A 22,733-nucleotide genomic window follows, 5' to 3' on the forward strand; every position below is an offset into this window, starting at 1 on the left:
AGTAGTGACTCAGGGCAGCAATAATTTACATCCATTATTCTTTGTGTGAGTCACATTCTAGCTAAGGGTACTAGATGGCAAACTCAATTAAAATGCTATCTTGGTGTAAAGTGCAGTTACTCCCACCTCAGCCTAAAAATCCAATTGTTTTTTGTTTGGTCCTCTGCAGCTAAATTGTCCTCACAGAATTCAATTGAATGGTTTATTGGTGAGAAAGTACTGCCAGACAGCATCACCAAATACCTCTAATGTTGCTGAGAGAATAGACTGATGACTTATTACTGACTAAATTAGATCTTTTTCAATTTTGTGGACAAGGTGCTTCATTTGTTGGCTAGTGCAATGTTCTTCTTCTTTCTTCTTTGGCTTGGCTTCGCGGACGAAGATTTATGGAGGGGGTAAAAAGTCCACGTCAGCTGCAGGCTCGTTTGTGGCTGACAAGTCCGATGCGGGACAGGCAGACACGATTGCAGCGGTTGCAAGGGAAAATTGGTTGGTTGGGGTTGGGTGTTGGGTTTTTCCTCCTTTGCCTTTTGTCAGTGAGGTGGGCTCTGCAGTCTTCTTCAAAGGAGGTTGCTGCCCGCCAAACTGTGAGGTGCCAAGATGCACGGTTTGAGGCGTTATCAGCCCACTGGCGGTGGTCAATGTGGCAGGCACCAAGAGATTTCTTTAGGCAGTCCTTGTACCTTTTCTTTGGTGCACCTCTGTCACGGTGGCCAGTGGAGAGCTCGCCATATAACACGATCTTGGGAAGGCGATGGTCCTCCATTCTGGAGACGTGACCCATCCAGCGCAGCTGGATCTTCAGCAGCGTGGACTTGATGCTGTCGATTCTGCCATCTCGAGTATTTCGACGTTAGGGGTGTAAGCGCTCCAATGGATGTTGAGGATGGAGCGGAGACAACGCTGGTGGAAGCGTTCTAGGAGCCGTAGGTGGTGCCGGTAGAGGACCCATGATTCGGAGCCGAACAGGAGTGTGGGTATGACAACGGCTCTGTATACGCTTATCTTTGTGAGGTTTTTCAGTTGGTTGTTTTTCCAGACTCTTTTGTGTAGTCTTCCAAAGGCGCTATTTGCCTTGGCGAGTCTGTTGTCTATCTCATTGTCGATCCTTGCATCTGATGAAATGGTGCAGCCGAGATAGGTAAACTGGTTGACCGTTTTGAGTTTTGTGTGCCCGATGGAGATGTGGGGGGGCTGGTAGTCATGGTGGGGAGCTGGCTGATGGAGGACCTCAGTTTTCTTCAGGCTGACTTCCAGGCCAAACATTTTGGCAGTTTCCGCAAAGCAGGACATCAAGCGCTGAAGAGCTGGCTCTGAATGGGCAACTAAAGCGGCATCATCTGCAAAGAGTAGTTCACGGACAAGTTTCTCTTGTGTCTTGGTGTGAGCTTGCAGGCGCCTCAGATTGAAGAGACTGCCATCCGTGCGGTACCGGATGTAAACAGCGTCTTCATTGTTGGGGTCTTTCATGGCTTGGTTCAGCATCATGCTGAAGAAGATTGAAAAGAGGGTTGGTGCGAGAACACAGCCTTGCTTCACGCCATTGTTAATGGAGAAGGGTTCAGAGAGCTCATTGCTGTATCTGACCCGACCTTGTTGGTTTTCGTGCAGTTGGATAATCATGTTGAGGAACTTTGGGGGACATCCGATGCGCTCTAGTATTTGCCAAAGCCCTTTCCTGCTCACGGTGTCGAAGGCTTTGGTGAGGTCAACAAAGGTGATGTAGAGTCCTTTGTTTTGTTCTCTGCACTTTTCTTGGAGCTGTCTGAGGGCAAAGACCATGTCAGTGGTTCCTCTGTTTGCGCGAAAGCCGCACTGTGATTCTGGGAGAATATTCTCGGCGACACTAGGTATTATTCTATTTAGTAGAATCCTAGCGAAGATTTTGCCTGCAATGGAGAGTAACGTGATTCCCCTGTAGTTTGAGCAGTCTGATTTCTCGCCTTTGTTTTTGTACAGGGTGATGATGGTGACATCACGAAGATCCTGAGGCAGTTTACCTTGGTCCCAACAAAGCTTGAAAAACTCATGCAGTTTGGCATGCAGAGTTTTGCCGCCAGCCTTCCAGACTTCTGGGGGGATTCCATCCATACCTGCTGCTTTGCCACTTTTCAGTTGTTCGATTGCCTTATATGTCTCATCCAGGGTGGGAACCTCATCCAGCTCTAGCCTTAGGGGCTGTTGAGGGAGCTGGAGCAGGGCGGAATCTTGGACTGAGCGGTTGGCACTGAAAAGAGTTTGGAAGTGTTCTGACCATCGGTTGAGGATGGAGATCTTGTCGCTGAGGAGGACTTTGCCGTCTGAGCTGCGCAGCGGGCTTTGGACTTGGGGTGAGGGGCCGTACACAGCCTTTAGAGCCTCGTAGAAACCCCTGAAGTCGCCAATGTCCGCGCTGAGCTGTGTTCGTTTGGCGAGGCTAGTCCACCACTCATTTTGGATCTCCCGGAGTTTGCGCTGAAGATGGCTGCATGCGCGACGGAAGGCTTGTTTCTTCTCTGGACAGGACGGCTTTGTAAGGTGAGCCTGGTGGGCAGCTCGCTTCATTGCCAGCAGCTCCTGGATTTCCTGGCTGTTTTCGTCAAACCAGTCCTTGTTTTTCCTGGAGGAGAAGCCCAGTACCTCTTCAGTGGATTGCAGTATGGTAGTCTTCAACTGATCCCAGAGGGTTTCAGGGGACGGGTCCGTGAGGCGGGTTGCAATGTCGAGCTTTGCTTTGAGGTTTGCCTGGAAGTTTCCTCTCGCTTCGTCTGACTGCAGGTTTCCAACATTGAACCTCTTTCTGGGGGCTTTATTGTTCCTGGGCTTTGGCTTGAAGTGAAGGTTGAGCTTGCAGCGAACCAGCCGGTGGTCAGTGTGGCATTCCGCGCTAGGCATGACCCTGGTGTGGAGCACATCTTGTTTGTCACTAGTGCAATGTAGTGTAATATAAACAGACAGAGTTGCGACTGCTCTGAAACTGTTTGCCAGGAATCATTGCTAGTTCAGGAGCACAATTTTTTTCTTCTGAGATGAAGCTTTTATTTGGAATTCACACCCTGTATCCAGTTCTCTCAGCCATTTCTTGACATCTCATGAGAGACTGGTTAAGAACTCAAGCGAGATTGGATTTTCCACTTGGCACATTAAAACGAAGATGGCGAGGAGTAACGTGATGGAGTAGTGGCCGGACGGTGAACTCCAGCCCTCTCCAGAAAAGTCGGGAAAAACAAGGGAAAACACAAAGGCACAGAAATAAAAGTTAAAGAAAAGTGAGTATAAAGGTGGAAAGAAGATGGCGACAAAAAAAGAAAAATCAAAATCAACGGTAAGAAGAGAGGAAGAGAAGACAACGGAGGAAGAAGGAGAAGGCCTTACATGTCCGAAGAGGCCCGCTGTGGAGGGAGAAGCCCGCTTCCTCAGGTCGGTAGAAATAGGACTACAAAAATGGCTCGCTGAGCCGAGTAAAAGTGCGCAACCGCGCATGCGTGACTCATCGCGCATGCGCGATGCGCATGAAAAAAAACACACCGACGGGAGGGGAGACCAGCTGGGGAGTTGATCTCCACAGCCGGCAACGACAGCTGCAGAACACCTGCAGCAAGAAGAGAACACAGAAGACAATGGAAACAAGAAAGAAGAGAAGAAAAGGGCAACAAAGAAACAACAGATGGCCAACCCAGAGGAAGAAGAAGAGGAAGAGTACAGTGAAATAGAAGAAGAAGGGAAAGGCAAGATAAAGGATATACTTTCTCTTGTTAGAGGATACATGGAGTCATTTAAAGAATGGCAGACACAGGAATTTAATGATTTAAAAAGAAGAATAAACAACACAGAAGAGAAAATGAACAAAATAGTTATGACCTTAACAGAAATGGGAAAGAAAATGGACAAGATGGAAGAGCGGGCAGTAGCAGCAGAAATGGAGGTAGAAGACTTAAAAAAGAAATTGGAGGAATCTAATAAAAAAACTAAAGAGACACAAGAACTACTAGCTCAAAAAATAGATATAATGGAAAATTATAACAGAAGAAATAACATAAAGATAGTGGGCGTTAAGGAAGATGAAGAAGGCAAGAATATGAGGGAGTTTATAAAAGATTGGATCCCTAAGACCCTAGGATGTCCAGAACTACAGCAAGAAATGGAAATAGAAAGGGCACATAGAGCATTGGTCTCTAAACCACATCCATAACAAAAACCAAGATCTATTTTAGTAAAATTCCTAAGATATACTACAAGAGAAAAGGTACTGGAGAAGACAATGGAAAAAGTAAGAGATGGCAACAAACCACTGGAGTATAAAGGGCAAAAAATCTTCATTTATCCAGATATAAGTTTTGAACTCCTAAAGAAGAGAAAGGAGTTCAATACAGCAAAGGCGATTTTATGGAAGAAAGGGTATAAATTTATACTAAAGCATCCAGCAGTATTGAAAATAATTATTCCAGGACAACAAAACAGACTATTCTCGGATCCAGAAGAAGCACGAAAATTTGCAGAACAATTACAAAAATAGACTGAGGGATGAAGACGGGTAATGAGAGTAAAAATGATCACGATTGATATGTATGTGGGTAAAGAGGTATAAGAGTGAATAGATCCAATGTGCATACGTGAATGTATCTGTACTTAGAGGAAAATATAGATAGTATAGACAAGAATTAATAAGGGAAGGTAATGGAATAGAGAGAATAAGGAGGGAATTAAAAGAGTGACCTTTGTTACATATGAAAAGCAAAATCTTTTCTGGGGGGGGCTGGGTGGGGGGGAATAGTGGTCACTGCAAAATCAGTTGACGCTTGCGAGTGAATTCGCAAACCCAAATGGAGAGGGGAGATGTGGTTGTCCGACAAGGGATAAAGGACAACTCAGGAGGGGAAGGGGAGATTGGGGATAAAGAAGATATAAATAGGAGAATAAGGAAAATGTTTGACGTTGTAGGAATGTTGTCTTATAAAGAGTTTAAAATAAGAAAACAGAAATGGAAAAGGAGGAAAGGTAATGATGGAAAAACGGAAAGAGAAGATAAACAAAGTATAAAATGGCTACGCTGAACTATATGACTTTAAATATTAATGGAATACATAACCAAATTAAAAGGAAGAAACTACTAAATTTACTGAAAAAGGAAAAAATTGATATAGCATTTATCCAAGAAACACACTTAACTGAATTGGAGCACAAGAAATTAAAGAGAGATTGGGTAGGACATGTAACAGCAGCATTGTATAATTCAAAAGCAAGAGGAGTGGCTATATTAATTAGTAAAAATGTGCCATTTAAAATAGAAGAGGAAATAATAGATCCAGCAGGGAGATATGTAATGATAAAATGTCAGATATATTCGGAGTTTTGGAATCTACTTAATGTATATTCACCTAACGAAGAAGATCAAAAGTTTATGCAAGATATCTTTTTGAAGGTAGCTAATACGCAAGGGAACATACTAATAGGAGGGGATTTCAACCTGAATTTGGATTCAAATATGGATAAAACGGGGAAAAAAATTAACAGAAAGAACAAAGTAACCAAATTTATAATTAAATCAATGCAAGAAATGAAACTTTTGGATATATGGAGGAAACAAAACCCTAAAGAAAAGGAATACTCATACTACTCAGCTAGACATAAAACATACTCAAGAATAGACCTATTTTTGTTATCAGCTAGTATGCAGGATAGAGTAAGAAAAACAGAATATAAAGCTAGAATACTATCGGACCATTCACCCTTAATATTGACAGTAAAGCTAGAGGACATCCCTCCAAGAATGTATAGATGGAGATTAAACCCCATGCTACTTAAAAGACAGGATTTTAGAGAATTTATTGAAAAACAATTAAAAATGTATTTTGAAGTAAATACGGAATCAGTGGAAGATAAGTTTATACTATGGGATGCAATGAAAGGGCATTAGAGGGCAAATAATAAGTTATGTAACCAAGATGAAGAAGGACTATAATCAGGAAACAGAGCAGTTGGAAAGGGAAATAGTAAATATAGACAAAAAATTAGCAATGAAGGAAGATACAACTAAAAGAAGAGAATTGGCGGATAAAAAAATAAAATATGAAACATTACAAACATATAAGGTAGAGAAGAATATAATGAAGACAAAACAGAAATATTATGAACTAGGTGAAAAAAACGCACAAAATCCTAGCATGGCAGCTTAAGACAGAACAAGCTAAGAAAATGGTATTGGCATCAAGGAAAAAAGACAAACAAATTACATATAATCCAAAAGAAATTAAGGAAAACTTTAGAGAATTCTATGAACAATTATACCAAACTGAAAACGAAGGGAAAGAAGGGAAAATAGATGTATTTTTGACTAAAATTGAACTACCAAAACTACAAATAGAGGAACAAAATAAATTAACAGAACCATTTGGAACAGTAGAAATACAAGAGATAATAAAAAAATTACCAAATAATAAGACACCAGGGGAGGATGGATTTCCAATAAAATTCTACAAAACATTTAAAGACTTATTAATTCCGCCCCTCCTGGATGTAATCAACCAGATTGATGAAACACAAAGCTTACCAGATTCATGTAAAACAGCAATAATTACAGTAATACTAAAACAAGGGAAAGATCCACTCTCACCAGCGTCATATAGACCAATATCTTTGCTAAACACAGATTATAAGATAATAGCTAAACTATTAGCAAACAGATTAGCAGAACAGGTACCGAAAATGGTAAATTTAGACCAAACTGGATTTATCAAAAAAAGACGCACAACAGACAATATTTGTAAATTTATTAACTTAATTCATGCAGTACAAGGAAATAAAGCACCTGCAGTAGCAGTTGCTTTAGACGCAGAGAAGGCCTTCGACAGAGTAGAATGGAATTATTTGTTCAAAGTATTGCAAAAATTCAGTTTACCGGAGAAGTATATTAATTGGATTAAAGCAGTATATAAGGGACCGTTAGCGAAAGTGACAGTAAATGGACATGTATCAAAGCAATTTAACTTAAGCAGGTCAACGCAGCAGGGATGCCCACTATCACCTTTATTGTTTGCGCTAGCTATAGAACTACTAGTAGAATTGATAAGAACAGATAATAATATAAAAGGAATAAAAATAAAAGACAAGGAATATAAAATCAGTCTATTTGCGGATGATGTTATAGTGTACTTAACAGAACCAGAACTATCAATAAAAGAATTATATAAAAAATTGAAGGAATATGGAGAAGTGTCGGGTTACAAGATAAACGTAAATAAAAGTGAAGCAATGCCTATGAATAATGCGGATTTCTCAAAATTTAAGAAGGAATCTCCATTCAGATGGCAAATGCAGGCAATAAGATACCTAGGTGTACAAATAAACAAAAATCTAGGCCAATTATATAAACTCAATTATAATCCACTAATGAAAAAATTACAGGACGATTTAGAGCATTGGAAAGATCTACCACTAACACTAATAGGAAGGATAAACTGTATTAAAATGAACATTTTTCCAAGGATATTGTACTTATTTCAGGCATTGCCAATACAACTGACAGAAAAATTCTTCAAAGAGTTAAAGAAAATAATAAGGAAATTTTTATGGAGAGGGGGGAAACCGAGGATAGCACTAGATAAATTAACAGAATGGTATAAACAAGGAGGCTTACAATTGCCAAACTTTATAAATTATTATAGAGCCGCACAATTAAGATACCTATCAGATTTTTATCAAACAAGGGAAAAACCAGACTGGACGAGATTAGAATTAGATAAAATCGGGGAAAAGATACCTGAACACATATTATATAAATGGGATGAAAAATTGGTACAACATAGAAGTTCTCCAGTATTACATCATCTCCTCAATATTTGGAAGAAGATTCATGTAGAAAGAAATAAAACAAATTACCAATGACCAAAACTAATATTGACGCAAAATAAGCTACTCCCTTTTACAATAGATAACCTTTCCTTTAGAGAATGGGAAAAAAAGGGATTAAAAGAATAGAAAATTGTTTTTCAGGAAGTAGATTCTTATCCTTTGAACAAATGAGAGATAAGTACAATATAACTGGAGATACAGCGCTGGCATATTACCAACTGAGATCCTACTTGAAGGATAAATTAGGAAGCAATTTGAGTTTGCCAGAGGGAAGTAACCTTGAATATGTGATTACAGATACAATGTTAATCAAAAGATTTATAACAAATATGTATATTAAACTGCAAGAAAAGGAGAATGAGGAAACAAATGGTAAAACTAAACAAAAATGGGAACAAGATTTAAATATAAAGATAAAAAAGGAAACATGGGAGAATTTATGTTCTGGAATGATGAGAAATACAATAAATACGAGGCTACGTATGATACAATATAATTGGTTACACAGACTATACATTACACCTCAAAAGTTAAATAAATGGGACCCAACAGTATCTGATAGATGTTTTCGATGTAAAAAAGAAATGGGAACAACAATTCATGCAATCTGGACATGTGAGAGAGTAGAAAAATTTTGGGATGATCTCAATCAGATATTAAATAAAATAACAGAAAACAATATACCAAAGAATCCAGAGATCTTTCTCCTAAGTAACATAAAAAACAAAGAATTTGGAATTGGTTTGGAGGATGCACAAAAAAGATTTGTTAAGATAGCCCTAGCCGTAGCAAAAAAATGTATTATGTCAACCTGGAAATTGGAAGATAATTTGAAAATACAACAATGGTATATAGAAATGAATAAATGTATTCCATTAGAAAAAATAACATATAGTTTAAGAAATAATATTGAAATATTCAAACAAATATGGGAGCCTTACATTAAATACAATAGCAAAAACCTACCGGGGACAAACATTACCTTAGTTGATGGAAGGAGAAGGAAAGAAAAGAATGGACTCAGTAGAATTTCTGGTGTATTTTTGTTGAATGACAACATTGTCTGACGGGTTTAATGCAACCTAGATTGTATACCTAAAATGGATGAGAGGGGGGGTGGTGGGGGGGTGGCTTGGGAGGAGGGGGGGGGGAGAAAAAGTCACTGTATATGTGTGAAAAAGAAAAATTGTATATCATGGCTAATGTGACTTATGGTGTGAAAAATAAAAAAATTTAAAAAAAAACAAAGATGGCTGCAACTTCTCGAGTCTGAACTTTGGCATTTATCTGCTGGGGTCCACCATCAATATAAATGGCAATGTTCTCAAAAACTGTGCCTTCTTTGGGGCAGCACAGTTAACCTAGTGGTTAACACAACATTATTACATCACCAGCAATTCGAATCCTGCACTGACTGTAAGGAGTTTGTACATTCTCCTCGTGTTGGCCTGGGATTTCACCAGGTGCTCTGGTTTTCTCCCACATTTGGGTGTAATTGGGCGGCATGGTTTCAATGGCTGGAATCAGCTTCTACCATGCTGTAAATAAATTTAAAAAAATTAAATTATTTTGTTTTAGCCAGGTAATTTAGTATAATTGTTAAAGACCATTTATAACTGGATGTAACATGACTGCTAACCTTTGGCAGTTCTTGATGATCCATTGTTCATGGCTGCTCAGTTCTGTGCAGCTCGACCTTTTCTGATCCTACCCAGTCTATTCCAGTAATAGATGGAGAAAGTCCTCACCTGCATTCATCATTACTTCCAATACTATCAGATAGATGCATTTCAACAGGTAGATTGTTGAGGACAACATTGAATATGTTTTGCTCACAAATGAAACACAATATTTGTCAAACTAATTTCACATGACTTATAATGTATGAATGCATTGCAGTGCAGTCAAGCATTAGACTATCTTGATGTTTCTGTTAATGTTCTTGAACCATGAGTGGTGCTGAGTATTGTCTGAAATCACTCACTCCCTGATTCACTGTTTAATGCTCTTCTCCCTTGGAAAAGGATACAGCCTGTACTTCTATCACAACACATGTACCGATCCACATCGTGCTCAATTCTAGACATTTCCATTTGCATTTTGAGAATCAGCAAAATATTTTCAATGGAAAGAACAACATTCCATTGAAATCATTCGTAATGAATGAAAACAGGAATCAGTTTTAGAGCAAATTGAATCTTTAATTGTCAGAGGAATTAAAACATGATTTTGCTTTTGGGTGGATCCACACTTGAACTATTCACCTTTCATACATGAGAGGCTCATAGAAAATTCACACATAATTTCCTTGTGCCTTTCCAGTGTTCATACCTAGGTACAAAATATCTCATGACATTTTACAAAGACCGAAACCTTAATTGTTTCCCAGCGCCATAATTCGATAGAATTATGAGGGACAAAATTCATTCCTCACAGTTAGTGTAGTGGTTAACGCAACACCTCAGGTACCTAACTGTTTATCCGGGATCATCAGGACCGTACACGTGCCATTATTCGGAATCTTCTGGATTTTGGAATCATTTTAATTTTGATCCCTTTAAGCAAATATCTCACACCTAGCCTCCGCCATCTTCCACCCCCCCCCCCACCAGCTGTCAATCCTCCCCTGCCCCTTTTGGCTACCCGTTCATCAATCGTCTACCCCCCTACCCAGGGCAGGTGCCAGACTTAGACCAGGTTGATTGCTGGAGGAGGGGGTTCGACGTGCGCCATACAGGAGGCTCTCAACCAGTGTGGAGGTCAGAGGCGATGGGGTGGTCCAGGAGCTTGGCCTAAAAGGCGGCCAGTGTCAGCTGCTCAGAGCCAGCAACCATGAGAGGCAGAAGGCCAGACACGAGGTGCAGAGCTGCAGGAGCAATGGGCCGAAAACCGGCAGCTTTCAGACGCTTCACCAGCTTGTCAGACTGGCCCTCGGGCACACCTCAGCAGCGCAACGCCATCTGTTGCAGTAGCAGGGGTGCAGTGCTGTCGAGCCCAGAGTTTATGGAACACCGCACCAGATCGCGGTGGGAGTTTAATGCAGGAGCAATGTCTGTTTAGTTACCCATAATCTCCACCAGAGCCAGAGGAGGTTATGGATAACATTGAGTTGCTGCCTGCTTCTCTCCCACCAGGTGCTGGGGGCCAAGAGTCACCTTTCCACCAAAGGTAAGAGAGGATGCCCATGGGGTTGGGGACAATGGGGACTGGGATGATGCAGACTGGGAGAGTATCTCTCTAAAAATGGGGAATTTAATACAGGAAATAAACGTTACTTATGTATAATGTCATCTACTGAAAAAAGTGTCAGTTTTTGGAGGTTGCAGGTTTTCAGAATTCCAGATAAAAGGTTAGGCACCTGTATTACAATGCCAGTGATCTGCATTTGACTGTAGCGCAATCTGTAAGGAGTGTGCTCTGTTTCCTCCCACCCTTCAAATGTACGGGGGTGGTACTGGGGACACTGGAAGGGCCTGTTACTGTGCTGTCTGTCTAAAAGAAACATTTGTCACTGATAGAAATAACATATTAATTCCTTTGACTGGAGAAAAAACAATTTACAATATAATTCACTCACAGTGAACAGTAACCATGAATCAAAGGACAATTGAAATGCAGCTTTGCCCACATCAATCCCAGAATGGGAGGAGATGTTACTGGAGAATCAAGCAGCTGTGACTGCATGGTGTGATCTGCAGTAAATAATACTGTAATTCAGTCCAGTTGGATTCTTAATGAAAGTCGATTCAATTTCTTTTACTTATTCATTTTTATGCATCTCGGCTTATTGCTCATCTCCAATTGCCTTTGGAAAGGTGGTGGTTGTAACATAATTGATGGTACTTGGAGACGTGTGGACCACAAACACACTTTTATTACTTTACAATGGTCTTCAGGAAGAAATTGGAGGGAAGGCAGCAAAACAGGGTTTATATCTGGACTGATAGGGGTGGAGCCAAAGGAGGGCTGGTTGTCTAATCTACTCATAGGCAGTGAATTCCAGTTCACTGCATTTATCCCTTCCTTCATAAGAGAACCTGCAGGTGTAAACAGAGACCACATTCAGTAATACGAGCTTTATACAATTATTTACAAGTTGAGTCTGTCTGGGGGCCCTGGTTATTCTGGTCGAGTGCCTTAGAACTGATGGACTTTGCTCTTCCAGAATTTCCTTACCTCCTGTGGTTCTTGGATACTGGGACTCAAAGGGGACTCGTGGGGTTCAGGATCCGATGGTTGCGTGGTTGGAACCATGTCGTCCAGAACCCTGTGTGGGGTATTTGGAGGTTTCAGGCCTATTGTGGGCATTGGGACCTCAGTGTCCTCTCTACCATCCAAGTATGCCACATAGGCATATATCGGGTCTGGTGCAGAAGGTGCACTCTCTTGACCAGAGGGTTAGTTTTGCTTGTCCTCACGTGCTTTTTCAGCAGGACTGGTCCTGGTGTCATGAGCCAAGTTGGAAGAGTGATCCCCAGCCTGGATTTCCTCAGAAATGCAAACATTAGTTCGTGAGGAGTCACATTAGTTGCAATGCAGAGAAGCGATCTTATGGAGTGGAGCGCGCGAGTCTGGAAGGCCTTTATAATGGAGAGCTAATTTCACAGCTTTCCAAACCGTTGCGTTCTCTTTTTCAACTTGTCCATTCCCCCAGGGATTGTAGCTAGTCATCCTGCTTGAAGTGATGGCCCTTACAAGCAGGTATCGGTGTAGCTCATTGCTCACAAATGATGAGCCCCAGTTGCTATGAATATAGCTGGGATACCTGAAAATAGTGAAAATGGAGTGCAGAGCTCTGATGACTGTGGTGCTGGTGGTGTCTGGGCAGAGAATGGAGAATGGAAAATGGGAGTACTCATCAACAAAATTAAGAAAGTACTCATTTCCGTTGATGGAAGGAGGGGGCCCCTTGAAATTGATGCTGAGTCGTTCAAAAGGGTGGGAAGCTTTTATCAGGTGCGCTTTGTCAGGGCAGTAGAAGTGTGGTTTGCACTCAGCACAGACCTGGCATGACCTGGTCATTTCCCTGATGTCTTCAATAGAGAAGGGTGGATTGCGTGCCTTGACAAAGTGAGACATGTGGGTGATGCCTGGGTAGCAGAGCTCACCATGGATTGACTGCAACTGGCTGGTTTGTGTGCTGCAGCCATGTCGTCCAGAACCCTGTGTGGGGTATTTGGAGGTTTCAGGCCTATTGTGGGCATTGGGACCTCAGTGTCCTCTCTACCATCCAAGTATGCCACATAGGCATATATCGGGTCTGGTATAGGGTATCTGGAGGCTCATTGAGTGGACCTGGTCTATACACTATCTCCTAGTTATAGGTGGAGAGTTCGGTCTTCCTCCTCATGATCTTGTCATTCTTTATTTTACTTCCTTTTGTGGTATTGTGGATGGCTGTGCTCCGCAGGCATGGTATTCTGAGTCGGCGCCACTTTCATTAGAGAGGTCGTTCACTCCCAGTTGGGCCTGTTCAAGAGATTTCGCCAGATCGAATGTACTGGCAAGGTCATTCTTCCCCAACTCTAACAGTCGCTGCCTCACATACCTTGATCTCACTCCTGTCACGGGTGTATCCCGGACTTGCTCTTCTTCTCTCACCAGGGTTGAGACCACTTCATAGTAGCACTTTCTTGTCAGTGTCCATAGTTCCAGAACGCAGTCATCCAGCAATTCACCTGGTTGTTGCTGACATTGAGAGAGTCGGTATCTCACCAGCACATCATTCTGAGGCCTCATGTGGGCTTTCAGGCATTTGATGGCCATCTCATATATCGCGCAGTCCCTGATAACTGCATATCCCTTGGGACCGACTCGGGAGAGGGCTGATCTTTGGAGGTTGTCAGAGTGTAAGACTTCTTGGGTGGCTGTTAGGTAAGAATGGAAGCACACCAACCAGTAGGCAAATTCTTCCTGGGCCTCTGGGGACAGGGGGTTGACCTGGAGCATGCCTGGCTTCAAAAGGGCTTCCATCCTGTTTCCACAAGTAAGCTAATAAAATTGTAATGTGATTGATGGTACATGGAGACTTGTGTGGAGCACAAACACGTTTTTATTAGCTTACAATTAATGGCCGGTCTCTACAGTGGTCTTCAGGTAAATTAGAGGTAAGGCAGGAAAACAGGGTTTATATCGGGACTGATGGGGGCAGAGCCAAGATGAGCGATCGGTCATCTAATCTACTCATAGACAGTGAATTCCAGTTTACTGCAGTGGTAAGGCACATTCTCCAGTGAAAAAACTCCCTCTCAGTTCTAATGGGGAACAAATGCCACGATATAAATCCAGCTCAAAGAGGTGAAGGTGTACTCGTGATGGTACTGATAGCTTCAAGGCATGCACTGGAAACATATCAAATTCTGTTCAAGTGGTGGAAGGAGCACTCTAGCTCACAAAGTACTCAATCACTTATCCTTTCTGCAATCCCTGGTCTCATTTACGGGAGAATCAGCTATTCCTACATCAGCTTCATTGATCAGCTCAGAAGCCACAAAAGCAAAATGGAAGCAAGCCACTTTTGATTGAAGGACCGGCTGAGAAAAAGAGCAAATCTGTGTTGCAGCTTCTCCAGGTTGGCACTTTATTTCTTGGAAAGCCTGGTACTGCAATTAACACCCCCTCCTGAACTCCTCATTGAATCAGGGTCATCTTCCTTGCTTGATAGTTTCCGTAGAGTGCTGGAATGCCAAGCCATATGGTTTCAGGTTGAGGTTGTACATATTTTTGCCACTACTGTTGGTTTACAACTCCTCATGGTGTCCAGCTGACAGATGTATGTTGAGTTTGGCCCTTGGTCCAATTACAGTAGTTATAATTCCACACAATATGAATGAAGATGCAGGCTTATCCCAAATGCTGGTTCACTCATTTCCTGCTGCAGATCTAATATGGCAACTATGTTCTTCAGGATTCAGCCAGCTGTAACAGTGATAATGCTACCAATCCTCTCTTGGTGATAGACATTGAAATAAGTCTTCCACTTATAGTATATTATCTGTCTTAGTTACTTTCAGTGCTTTGTCCTAGAATTCTTCATCATGGAGGGGCACTGATTCATCAGCTGAGGGAGGATAGCAGATGGTAATGAATGGGAGTCTTTCTTGGCCCTCATTAACCTGATGGATTTGGATTCAAAAGGTTGAGGGTTCCTACTTCCTCTCCCCCTACCCCTGCCCACCCTGCACCTCTAAAGCCCTTTACATGGATCCATGAGCACCTGTCCTAAGAGTGGACCATGATATGTCCATAGATAATGATGGAAGAGTCTGGCAGGTTATGTGTAAGATACAAGTTGTCAGTACAACTATGTCCAGGTGTTGCTTTATAAGGTTGTGGAACAACTCCTTCTTTAGACATCAGTCGCCAGATATTTGTGAGTAGGACTTTGCAAGAGAGTGAATTTGTTCCATTCAAGCTCAATCGTGTGATTGATACTTGGTCATCCAATTGTATTTTTTCTCTAATTCAACATAACTGCAGTGGTTCAACTTGGTTCCTGTCTCAACCAATTCAGAGGGCATTTCAAAGTCAACTACTTGGCAAGTCTGAAGTCAAATATTTTTAATAAAATCAGAAAATGCTGGAAATGGCACATTAGGCAACATTTATGGAGAAAAAGGCAGTAAATATTTCAGTTTGATGAATTTTCATGATGAAATATGACACTTCTAATTTCATCTATGAAAGGCGAGAGCAATGAATTTGTTTACCAAATCGAATTAATTCATTATCCTGTAAACACATAATGCACGAGCATAGCATTTAATAGGTTGAAGATGCAGTCTAAACGATACATCTGGATCCTTAGGTTGTGAGGCTAGTTTTAGGAATCCTTGAGGTTATTCCATAACAAAAATATAATTTAATTTTACAAGCTATTAGGCATTCCTTCAAGAATAAAACACTCATTAGAAGTGATGCTACTTAAAATGTAAAACACTTTATATTTCTCTGTAGCTGCTATTTCATTCACTGTACTTTTAGCTTTATTTATGATGCAGTTGGTACCATAAATATAAAATGAAACTGTTCTGATTTCTCAGCTGTCTGGCTCTATTACTTTAACCTGTTTAATTTTGTGAGGAATTTTTAGTTCTGTGCCAACTTAAAAGGAACATCCTTGAATTTAAGTTAAACACTAAAGTCTGCAGACACCAAGGTTGGATTAAAAACAATGTAGGTCAAACAGTGCACTTGATGCAGCAAAGATAAAGATACAGAACCAACGTTTCGGGCTTGAGCCCTTCATCAAGCTATGAACAAAATGTGGAGAGGTGGTTCAACCTTAGTTCAGGTGTCTGCATCTGAAGTACAACTTTTCTTTGTCTCAGTGGGGAACCTTAATGCAGTCAGAAACATGGGCATAAATTTTCTTTAAGTATCCTGGGTTGGCTGATGTGGTTCTGTTGGATGGAAATTGTGCATAGTCTTCCAGCAATTTGATTTTTTGGGGATTTTTGATCACTTGTGTCCCAATGAAGAATGAAGTTCAACAAATATGTTCTTAAAAGAACAATTGTGTGTTATTGGATCACCCATGTTGCACACCAGCACTGGTCTGCTGCTGACCTCTCTATTCCCAGTCAGGTAAAGTAGCACAAATGATGCATTTCTAAGTTTTTGCTTTTATTTTCAAATGACACAAGAACATATAGGAGTGGTTATAGGCTATTTGGTTCATCTTGGCCGATATGGCTGTAAACAGCTTTACCCACCCACATTTTCCCTATTAAAATTTAAAATAACCCTTAATTCACCTACTATGCAAAATTCTAGCTTGCCATGTCTTAAATATATTTAATGAGGCAGCCTCTACTGCTTCCTTGGGCAGAGAATTCCACAAGTTCACTACATTCTGGGAAAAGCAGTTCCTCTTCATCTCCCCTGAATCTTGAGGCTATGTCCCTTAGTTCTAATCTTACCCACCAGTGAAAACAACTACCGTATCTATACCTTTATAATTGTATACATTTCTTTAAGATTGCCTCTCATTCTTCTGAATTCCAACTGCTATAGACCCAGCGAACTCTATCTCTCCTCATCAGCTAACCCCCTCATATCCAGAACCAACCTGGTGAACCTCTGCACCACCTCCAAAACCCATATCTCTTTTTTCAAGTAAGGAGACCAGAACTGTGTGCAGTACTCAACGTGCAACCTCACCATTACCCTCTACAGTTGCTGCAGAACCTCTCTGCTCTTGAATTCAATCCCTCCAGCAATGAAGACCAACATTCGATTTGCTTTTTCGACAACCTGCTCCATCTGCAAACCAGCCCCTTGTGATTCTTGCACAAGGACTCTAAAATCCCTTTGCACAACTGCATGCTGCAATTTTTCACCATTCAATGGACAACTGTGGGTGAAATCTTGACTATCATTTTCAAGGGACAAATTTTGATTTTCTATCCATAGTTTAAATGTTACCTTAAAAAGCAAAATAGTATGTACTCTGGTACATCTTTAAAACATTTTTTTAAACACACAGATCAAGTAATCAGTACCTCTCAGTCCAACTTTGAATCACGAGCAATATAATTCATAGTAGATTTTACAAAGTACTTGACATGGTAATCACTGATCTATGGTATCAAGGGTGAAGAATTTCATTTGGAGCAACAAGATGCTGTGATGAATGGACGATATTTGATGACCCTCCAGCATGTTCACTTACTATTTACTCTGTCTTTATTTGATTAAGCAGGTTACTTTTCCTTTCAAAATGGTGATGATATTGTCTTTAAGACTACAATTATTGCATCAGATAATATTTCTCCATTTAATTATCCAAGAAATAATCATATATTAAAAATACAAGACTAATTAAATATAATTTTCAAGATATATTTGATACATACATATATTAAGGTAGAATAAAATATATTTAGATCAATGAATAAAATCAGATCTTTGGCTTTCTCATGACTTTGTACATTAAACAAAATGCATCCAAAAGAAAAGGATAATTGAGCGTAATGTACATGCTTGGCCAATCTTATATTGCTTTTCTGGGTATTTTTGGAAAATTTTATTTTTCAATTTTTCCAAATACATAGTATCACATCTGAAAAAACAATTCAATTCTTTACACTTTCTTTTTATATAATTCACTTCTCAGATACAAACACTATGTCAGCTTATTTACAATTTACTTCCCTCCTCCCCCCAAACTTTGAAGATTAAACAACTAAAGCAATTAAAGTGACAAACAGAAAAATGGTAAAAATAAAAAGAAAAATTCACTGTAGCACCAGTCTTTATAATCTAATTCCACTCACCTTATCTAGAGCACTTTGGTGTGCAGCTATAGCAACAGCCCACTGTTCTAAAAAGCTTTTGTTTTTTAAAAAAATTCAGATTTATTGTCAGAGTAGATGACATCACATACAACCCTGAGATTCCATTTTTCTGCTGCCAGGCAGAATTACTACTTATTGGTAATACCAAAAAAAAACTGTACCCAATGTACACATGTAAACAAATAAAGAACTGTTAACAAACTGACTGCAATAAAGAGAGGAAAAAAACAATAAAGTGCAAAAGTAAGTGTCCATAAGTGTCCCTGATTGACTGTATTGTTGAGGAGTCTGATGTGGAGGGGTAGCAGCTGTTCCTGAACCTGGTGGAGTGAGTCTTGTGCCATCTGTACCTCTTTCCTAATGGCAGCAACGAGAACAGAGCGTGTGCTGGGTGGTGTGGATCCTTGATGATTGTTGCTGCACTCCTATGGCAGTATTCCCTGTTGATGTTCTCGATGGTGGGGAGAGATTTCCTGTAATGTTTTTGGCTGTGCCCACTATATTTTGTAGGGCTTTACGCTCAGGGGTATTGGTGTCCCCATACCAGACCATGTGCTGGTCAGCACATTTTCCACCACATATCTGTAGAAATTTTCCAGGGTTTCTGATGTCAAATCAAAATCCTTAGGAAGCAATGGCAATGATGTGTCATGAAGTTAAATTTGCTCACTCCAATTATCACTGGATTATCATTGGTTTCCCCTTCCTGAAGTCAACAATCAGCTCCTTGGTTTTTGAGACAATGAGTGCGTGGTTATTAGTGCACTATTCAGCCAAGATTTAAATTTTCCTCTTGCCTGCTGCCTATAAAATCACCATGAACCTCTAATAGTACTCCTCAACCAAATCATCAACATTAGGAGACATTCAATGAAAATATCAGCTACCATTGGCACACAATGTGTATCTAATTCCATTAACTTTAATGAAATCAAATGCGCAGATCAGAGCACAACTGGCAAGTATTTAGTATTCATGACCAAGATTAAATTTTTCCAAATCTATGTCATCCTTCACAGGTGCAACTGTGAAATGCAGCTTCATAGTTTCAATGACCTGGATTTAACCCTAACCCGGACAGTTGTCTTCGTGGAACTTGCTTGTTCCCTTCCGCGACTGTACAGGTTTTCTCTGGGTGCTCTGGTTTCCTCTCATTGAATATAGCCCCTTGGAAGAGGAACAGGCCCTTTGGCCCATGTGTCTGTGCCAAGCATGATATCCAAATCAAATCAAAACTCTGCTCTTTGTACATGATCATATTCATGTGTAAATCTTGAAGCCATCATAATAGAATTCTACCATTGTATCTGCTTTCACCACAAATCCTGGAAGCATTTTTCACATCCTAAAGATTGGCTACTATTTATTGTCCCCATTGTAGGGATGAGTGCCAGAATTAGGTGAAGTTGAGAGGAATGTGGAGAGAATAAAGTGGGTAAAGTTCTTCATGGTCAGTAATGTACCTCGCTGTGGTTTTGTTAATTAATCGATGCAAGGATCATGAAACAAATGCCAGCATTTACTCAATGAATTTAAGCCTTTGCCAGCAAATACTGAGCAATGAATCTCTGTTATTGCTTGTCAATCAATCAGTGACAGGGTGAATGGATTTTGTTTTTTTTAATGAAAATGGTGTTATTGAGGAGCTTTAAAACCCACAAAGATTTTTATTTCAAACCTAATCTGGAAAATGACGTGACTTTTTTAAATTAAAAAATACTAGCCCATGAATTGATTCAGTCAGTAGAATTAATTTAGCAACTCAATGAGCATAGTGGACAGTAATTTCTGAGATTACCTCATTTTGTGCAAGACATTGCCTATTACAATTTAAGGTGGTGCATAGAATTTATATATCTAAACTTAAATTATCCCATTTTTATGCATACATTGATCCTTTTTGTGAGAAATGTAACATTTTTGAAGCCTCTCTATTTTGGGAATACCCAAATTTAGAGATTCTGGAAAGAGATTTTTCACACTCTATCAACAAATTTCAAGATTAACTTGGAACCCTGTCTGTTAATTGCTCTGTTAGGTTTTTCTTGCGACTCAGATGAACCTCTTTTGGCATCTCAAGAAAAAGTCTTAGCTCTTACTACAGTGATAGTCAGACAGCTATTTTATTTAAATTTAGAGAAAATCAGATATAATATTAAAGATAGAATGTTTCAGTTTATGAAATTATGGGGCTCAGTCTTAGAATTTTTTTTTATAAGTGGAAGAGTCAATAATTATTATATGTTCAGGCAATTACTTCTGTTCTCCGGCGTCACCAGTGATTCCACATCATTATTGATATATTTTTCTTCTCAAAAAAAGGTAAGAGGGAGGGGATTAGATTAGTTTAGTCCTTTTGTTTTTTCTTTTATTCTTTTTATTCTTATTATTTTAATATAACAGTGAACATTTGCATTCATTATGTTCGTTACTATATGGAGTTATTAATGTTAATATGCACATTTTATTACTTAATCATTTTTTCCTCTCCCTTTGGGATGTATTTTCTTATATACAACTGGTTCATTATGTAATTGTTACTTATTATGTTAAACTCAATAAAAATATATTAAAAAGAAAAGAGGTGGTGTATGACTCATATCAAACAGTCTAGAATACAGGAAACAATGTCACTATACTCTTTCAATGGTTTACTTAAAGAAGCCATGTAAAAATGGGACAATTTCTCAGAAAATTGCAGTCATTGAAAAAAAGGTACAAGATATATAAAACCAAAATTGGTCGCTTTCAGCAATGTGGACACTAACATTAACTGACAGATGAATTACCTCATCACTTTCATTCTGGGTCACCATTTGCAACCAATGTTTATTCCAAGATGTAATTATAGATTAGCAACTTTTGAGATACTGACAGTCAGCATTATTAAAATAATTTCTCAAATAATTGAGAAACTCAGCAGATCTTGCAGCATCCAGAGAAGGCAATGATATATTATCAATGTTTTGGGCCTGAACCCTTCGTCAAGTTATGAGGAAATATCAGGCAAGCGTCTGAATAAAGAGGCTGAGGGAGGAGGGAAGAAGAGTCAGGGGAAGGAGCACATGTCCACAGGTAAGAGGTACAGTTGGACATGGATAGGAAGGCAGGAGAGAAAAGCTGAGAATTGTTCACATTCATTATCTTTACAGTTCTTTGTTTACATATTTTATGCTGTGTATAGTTTTTTTGTAGCACTACCATGTTGTGGTAATTCTGCCATGCTCATAGGAAAAAGGAATCTCAGGATTGTATGTGATGTCACATGTGTATTCTGACAATAAATCTGAATCTGTCCTCAGCCTCATCCATTATCAGGGTGAGGCTCAATGTAAACATGAGGGCCAACACTTCATATTCCTCTTAGAAAGCCTTTAACCTAATGGCATGAACATTGACTTTTCCAATTTTATGTGACCATTCCATTTGATTTGATCTCTACTTACTTCCGTACTCAATTTTTTCCACTCTAATTTCTCTTCTGCTCCATCTTTTGACTGTTTCCCCCTCCACCCTGTAGATTTTCTGTCCTATCACCTGGGGTCCTCCCCCAAATTACTTTGCCCTTTGTATGTGTGATTTTACCTGAGTTTTGGAAAAGCGTTTCAGATTGAAACATAAACTGACCATTTATACCCATGGATTCTGTCAGACCTGTTGAATTCCTCTAGAAAATATTTGCTTTACCCTAGTGCAATCTGTCAATCAGCATAGATTGACAACATCACCTTTTCCTCACTGACCATAACACAGGGGCACCCCAAGACTACATGCTTAGCCCCTTACTGCATCCTACGACTGCGTGGCCAGGTTCAGCTCCAACTCAATCTACAAATATGCTAATGACGCCACTATTTTTGGCTGAGTAACTGGAAATGATAAGTTGGAATATAGGATGGAGATTGAGAATCTAACTGGGTGATGCCAGAACAACAATCTTCCTCTCAACATCTCCACGATCAAGGAGCTTATTGTTGATTTTAGGCAGGTAATGAGGGACCATGCACCTGTCTGCATTGATGGGAAGGTGGTGGAGAGGAGTTAGAACCTTCAAGGTCGTGTGTGTCCATATTTCAGAAGACCTTGCCTAGAGCCAGCACATTGAGGCAACCATGAACAAGGCACAGCGATGCCTCTGCTTTCTAAGGAATCTGAGCAGCTTTTGGCATATCATCGGATACCCTATCAAACTTCTACAGATGCACAGTGGAAAGTATACTGGAGAGTTGCATCACAGCCTGATTTGGTAATTCAAGTGCCCAGGTACACAGAAGGTTCCAGAAGGTAGCAAACATAGCCAGGTGTATGACAGGCTCTGACCTCCCATCTGTTGCAGAGATCTATGTGATGCACTGCCAAAAAAAGACTGCCAATGTCACAAAGGGCCTCCTCATCCTTGCTAAAACCTTTTTCCACTACTACCTTCAGGCAGAATGTATAGAAGCCTGAAAAACAGCATCTCTAGGCTCCAGAACAATTTTTTTTCAACAGCCAAATACTCTTGAACCTCCCCTTAGTACATTAGTCGTAGACTACTCTGGCAGCACAAAAGGACCCTCTGCACCAATGCAAGTCTTTTTTTGTGTATTAAAATATTTATTA

This window comes from Narcine bancroftii, chromosome 7 (genome assembly GCF_036971445.1).
Source record: "Narcine bancroftii isolate sNarBan1 chromosome 7, sNarBan1.hap1, whole genome shotgun sequence".
Taxonomy (NCBI): Eukaryota; Metazoa; Chordata; class Chondrichthyes; order Torpediniformes; family Narcinidae; genus Narcine; species Narcine bancroftii.